The sequence below is a fragment of the Quercus robur genome, chromosome 1, assembly GCF_932294415.1.
Source record: "Quercus robur chromosome 1, dhQueRobu3.1, whole genome shotgun sequence".
Classification (NCBI taxonomy): Eukaryota; Viridiplantae; Streptophyta; class Magnoliopsida; order Fagales; family Fagaceae; genus Quercus; species Quercus robur.
In genome coordinates, this window is record NC_065534.1 from 14,715,312 (window position 1) to 14,722,351 (window position 7,040).

A 7,040-nucleotide genomic window follows, 5' to 3' on the forward strand; every position below is an offset into this window, starting at 1 on the left:
GAACTCTTATATAGTGCTTGTCAGAGGCAGTTACCTCTCCTACCGTTGTAGAGTTCGGAGGATTCAAAGGTAACTTCCATAACCACCAAGGAAGTTACATCTTTTGGGGTTTGTCTTCAAAAACTGTTCATTGGGGGAGGGTTTGTAGCTTGACAGGAAAACAGAAGTAGCTTAAGCATGTTTAGGACGCAGGAAGCTCGTCTGACCAACTTTGTGGACGGACGAGCTTACCTTGGACGGATAAGCTATATGCTATCCATCATTTCCTTAGGACGAGCCATATGGACGAGCTTAGGAGTTGGCGTATTTTATAACACCATCAATTAGTATTTGGCATTATTCATGAGTTCATAACATACTCATATAACATTTTTTTTTTAAAATTAAGATTTCAATTGTGTTGAATTTCTATTGGCTCAATATTTTGGAGCCTTCTTCTAGATGAGGAAAGAATGCAAAACATATATTGTTTTTCTCTTAAAAAATTAAGGGTAAATTACAAAGTTGGTCCTATCCTTTACATCATTTGTTAATATTGTCCATACCCTTTCAATTGTGTCAATTTGGTCCCTAACATTTTCGACGTCGTGTTAATTTGGTATGTACCATTATCCCTTGAATGGAAAAATCTGATATGTCAAATAGAATAAAAAAAATAATTTATTTCATGCCACATCAACTGTCAACTGAGCTGCCACATCAGATTAAAAATAAAATAAAACAACCCAAATTTTCTGCTCACATGTGATATCAAGTTTAGGAAAAATTCTAAAATCCCAACTTTCTCAAATTAGGTTTGCATCACCAACACAACATTAACCAACATAAAGAACAAAAGGTTATATTACACATCCTAATAATCTCAATAAATACATAAAATATATAAGTTCTGATTCATCAACAACACAACATCAACCAAAAGGTACAAGCACACTATAATATTACTAACATTTATTCACCAACATATTAAAGGGTAAAATACTTGTGTGCACACACTATTCTATACACTCTTACAATCTCTTAAAATGAATTGAAATCCTGACTTGATTTCAATGCATTTTAAGAGTGTGTGCAAAAGTGCGTAGAATTTGATATGTATAATAACACTACCATAAAACGGTTCGATATGTTGGATTTTGTGGAGCTTAGTTGTGTTTGATTCGAATTATGACCCGACTCGAAATAATATTATTACAGTTTTTAATGGGAGATTTTTTGAGGCTTAGTCCATTGTGAATCCTGTGCGTAGGATATAAAAACTATTGTTTTGGAGATTAGGGTTTTGATTTTTTTTTTTTAGAGAGAGAAAACTATATTGCCGCACTTTGTATTTTTCCCTGAGAATAGGGAAATTCCTGCAACTCTGTGGACGTAGGCAAATTGCCAAACCACATAAATACTATCTTGTGTGTGATTATTTTTCTTTGGCGTATATTTTCTCTATTTTTTTGCATCTCATAGATTTGGGAATTTTGTACATATTCCTATCAGGGTACACCACAAAACAACTCTCACTATAAACCTTTACTCCTTTTATTCTGAAACAACAATTTGGAACCATGGATATAGATATGTTAAGACATTTTTCACAATCGTTTCTTAAAAGGTCTTTGGTACACTGAGCAATCAAATGGATATTTTATGTTCCCCCAACCTTCATCATGTTATTCGCGTACATATTTGGCGCAACAGAGGCATTCCTCGTGAGTTCACATAACAAATTTCCAGTCATTTGGTTATATGAGGTTGGATCACTTGCACATTTAGAGTCTACAGTTTGGAAATGGTTGTGGTTGTGGTTGTCAATTTGGCCAAAGAAATTCTCGTTATTATATTTCAACATGCAAAACTTGTACCACATGACTGCACGTTTACTAGTTAGACAAAATGCACGAACTAAAAATGTAGCATTGGTAACACAGCTCTTGCAATCTGTAGGTGTGGTATCACCAACACACAGAGCTAGGCCATATGCTTTGTCTGGGTCTTGGCCTTTATAACCCTGACCAAACCCTGTAGGTGGGGTTTGATAAGTAAGGTTATTAAGGGTCCGTTTGTTACCATTGTTTAAACAACAGTTTTTAGTGTTTAAACAATATTACACGTATTTTCACACATTTTTTCACCCACACTTATTTCCAAAAAATACAAATACCGTTACTAGAACAATATTATTAAACAGGCTCTAAGTAGCCCTTCGAGGTTTATATCATAAGGGGCTCCGACCGTGAAATTCCTAGCACTTATACAATCATAAATAGGAGCAACAGAAACAGCTTTTAGGAAAAGAACACTAGTGATTAGCAAAAAAAAAAAAAAAGAGGTGGTGAATTTCGAGACAGACATTGTTAATGTGGGTTATAACTTATATGTTTAATTGGTGACATTCAACACTGTGTATATAGGGATAATTGGCTTTGGCTTTAATAAAAAAAACCATTTTAAACAGTTATGACTCATTGTCATTAGGCAATGTTGGTGACCTTTGGGGCTAAACTTTTAGGTTAACTGATCTTTGGTAAGGTCATTTTTGCTGACTGGGGGAGCTACTTGCATTGTACAACTGGTGCCTGGTGGGAAGAAAGCAATCTCAACCATTAACATTAGTAAGTGATGAGTCAATCCAATAGTCACGTTGTGCAGTTGATCAAAGTATTCATTTAAAGGGGTGAAATTAAATAACACATTGACCTTATTTAAAATTGGGGAAACATTCCCTCTGATTATAATCCTCAAATTAATCTAGACATGCAACAAGTGGAATTTATATAATTTTATGTAGTTTACATGTAATTTTGGCCAATTCGGCTATTCTTCTGAATAATATTACATAGTTCTTTCTTAAAAAAAAAAAAAAAAATGGTTGTCAAATACCATTGAATTTTTTTTTTTTTTTTTAAATCATGTTTATTACATCCAGATTAAAATAGGAGAGAAATTGAGGATTTAAATGAAAAGAGATCCTTTTTAATGTCATGGTGCCTGCAATAAGTAGTCTCGTTCTTTAGAATACAATGTTCTAAAAATTTGTAATTATCAGAAGGTTTGGCAGCATTGTGGATGTAGCCGTGTACATTCAAGGTATAGGCGTATAGCATCTACTAGTGGTGGATTTGCTGGTTACATGGTTTGGCGGCTTTGTGGGTGTAGCCATGTAGCTTCAACTGGTGGTTTTCTAGGCAAATACTCATGAGATTGACTAAAAAAAAAATATGAAGATTATAACAATCTATCAAGCAAATTACTAAAATCATAATCACATATCAATATATTCCATGGCTTTTGTCACTAACAATCTGACCGAAGTCTCCTAAAGCATCCCAAGGATCGGGTGCTCTCTTCTATTCTGCTCTATATATGAAACTATTAATTTGTCAAGTGCTTTATATACACTACAACCTAGAGCCCCGTCAAATGGGTTCAAGAGGAGATATCTACATGCTGATATTTCCTTAACACAATTGGTTAAAAAAATCAGCATAACATCAAATGGATTGTAATAGCCTCAAGGTTTAAGACATATCAAGAAGCATTTGTCCACATCTATCATAGCCTTTTTGGTGGACATCAAAGATAGATACATATTTTCATCCTAACGTGTTTGCGTCAATGCCCCCAACAAGTAAACTTATTACAACCAAATTACCTTAGTTCCAAATTTTTGAAATAGAATATAGATCCTCAATAGACTAATTTTGGGCAGCCATATGTATCCTCAACAAGTAGCATTATTACTGCAATTCAATTTATAAAAATTGCAGCAATATAACTAGACTTTTATCTTTACTAGTAATATTGCCGTTACATAGACAGCAGCAAACTCAAAATATAAACATCTAAAATAATATGCAAGCGAGAGGAAATGATACTTCATCAATAGTTTAAACAAATAATTATGTTCCTTCAAACAATCAAATTAAGAAATAAAAGGTAAATTCATCTATATAATATCTGAAAGGTGAAACGTAGTATTTATTGTTGTTACGTTTTTACTGAGACATACCAGTGTAACATTTTGGTCTATTCAGTCCACTTTGTGGTCCATTTTGGTCCACTTTGGTTCATTTTCATCAATTTCGGTCCTTTTGGTCTACTTCTGTCCATTACAATCAATTTTGGTCCACTTCGATCTATTCAATCCACTTCGGTCCATTCCAATCCACTTCCATCCAATATGATCCACTTTCGGTAATGTTTTGCAAGGAGAGATTTGTTTAGAAAGAAGAGTTGCTCTATTAACAATTATGTCATATTCTTAGCATAATGTTTGTAGATTCTTGATCAAATTACTTTTTTTTTTAATTATTAAAGTTTTGTATTTTTTTTTCTAATATATATGATGAATTTACTTCTATTTGCTTCCTCTTTAGGTCATTCAAGACATATAGAGGATGAACTATTTTTAAGGAGCACTATAAACAAAATCCAACCATAAATTACATTATTTACAAAATATCTCGCCTTATATAATAATTTTTTTTTGAGAAACACACACACACACACACACAAGGGAGAGGGAAATGAGTGAGTTTGTACTTTGTAGCCTTAAACTACAACCAATTTTGTAACTAAATTTTTTCCTTTTTTTTTTTTTTATAAGCATGCTATAAGGAAACTTTGAACTAAACACCCACATTAGCAACAAAAAAAAAAGTTTTTTTTCCCCTAAATGGCAATGTTGTTGATTTTGAGATTTAAAAAAAAAAAAAAAATGATAGGAGCACAAGTGTGCAACCACAACTTTTATTCCATTTAAATTTAAGAAAGAAAATCTATTGTAACAATTTTGTTTGAAGATTTCTCATAAGAACTTTTAATTTCTTCAAAATTACGTAATCATATGTATAATGTGAAGATCTACAACTATCCATTATTGGGGAATTAAAGGGAAAACAATAAATAATAAAGTATTCTTTACTCCAATATGCCAAGGGGTGAGGGAGATGATAATTTGACTTGGAAGTTGAATCGTTATGGCATTTTTTATGTTTGCTCTTATTATAATTTTTTTAGCTGTTATGGATGGTTCTCCTTCTATCTCTTTCCCATGGAAATGCATTTGGAGTATAAAGGAACCTAAAAGGGTGTCTTTCTTTTTATGGAAAACAGCTAAGGGTAGTATTCTTACTATTGATAATCTTGTTCAAAGACGTCTACCTCTGGCTAATTGGTGTTGCATGTGCCAGTGTGATGAGGAAACTGTGGATCATCTTCTACTCCATTGTAAGTTTGTTTATGTTTTGTGGAGTGAAGTTTTTTTGATATTTGGGATCCAATGGGTGATGTCGAAGGCTATAGCCTCCCTTCTTTTTGGTTGGTGGAATTGGCTGAGGAAGCATTCCTCTAATGTTTGGAATATGATTCCAGCTTGTGTTATGTGGTTATTTGGTGGGAACATAATAATTGTACTTTTGAAGATATTGTGAGATCTGTAGATCTTTTGAAGCCTATACTAGTTGAGACTTTATTTATTTTTATTTTTTAATGCAAGAGTTGGGACTTTATTTTAGTGGAGTAGAGTTTGGGGTTTTACACAATGTATTTCTATTTTTGATTTCTCCTTTCTGTTTGTATCTCTTCTTGAGTTACTTGTATCCGTTTTAAGTTCAGAGTGTTCACCATTGTGAACATGATGTCCTTTTTATGCAATAAATCTTTGATTACCTATAAAAAAAAAAAGTATTGAAGCAGGCTTAGAGGCATAAATTAATCTTTCTCTTTAAGACGATATTTTTCCCCACTTCATTAAGTTTGCCAAAGGGTTGTGAGCAAATCATTTCTAGGATACAGCTAAAATAGGATTCTACAATAAGCAAAACTGAAAAATCCAATAAATTTCTCTAATAAATGTGCAAAATCTGCGGGAATAAATAAGTATGAATTATTATTTACAAACAATGAAGAGATCCCATTGAGAAAGAACCTTTAAAAGGTCACTTGTGAAGAGGCATAACATTTAAAATGTTGTTATAACCTTTACTAGTCATTAGGAAAATAAAATGTTCTCTTTGCCTTATTTTTTTGCAAAAAAAGATTGTAATTCTGTCTTGATTTTGCTTGAGTGAACTTCTCAATACTCCTTTCAAAATTTGAACATAAGGCTCACCTCTATTCAATTGTAAACTTACTTATGGGTGTGTGTACTGAGTGTGTAGTAAGGATCGCGTGACTATCAAGTTGCTAATACTACTTATTGAAAATAGACTTCACTTAACCCAAAAGTTTAAGTTTATAAGTTTGGACACAAATATGTTATATAATTTTGTATAAACAATATGTTATTTAATTAACCAATCAACAAGTCGCAAGTTCTATATTGTAGTTTAATGTTATATTCCAAAACCCCTGCCCTGAGTTCAACTTATGGTGAACAATATATGTGGAAAATTAAATATCTTATCATTTTGCCTACAAAATAAATAGTTAAAGTTTGGTGGTGGATAAATCTTCATGTAAGTTCTTAAATCACAATTTTTCCCTTGCAATTTCGAAAGTTAGGTTTTACCCCTAAATAAAACATATTTGCACGAGAGAAAATAAGAGAAGGATCCAAGGATCAATGTGTTAATTTTAATAGCATGTCACCATGTGGTATGGAAGAGACTAATTGAAAAGTTAATTCAGTTTAAATCATCAGTTTGTTGGACACAAGATCAATATGAAGGAATTGACATCTCCGTGCTTACAATATCATGGAATGTGAGATCTAAAATTCATCATGAAATTTGGGACCATTAATTAAGTAAACCAAGTTAATCTCAGGTTGATATTAACTCGATGACAATTTTTATTTTTTATATGCTGTTTTTTAAAATCTCACTTATTCAAACTATAAGTTATTTCTAAACTAACACTACTATCAAGCTTAAAAATAACTTAAACCGAGCTCAAATAAACTAAATCACTTTGAGCTTGGCTAAAGCCTAAAGGTGAATTGGCTCAAAAGATCATTTATAATTATCATACGGCCATCATACTTAACTTGATTAAGGTAGATGTACTAAGGGTGAACCTTCTAGTGCAAGGCTCAACCTGAATTG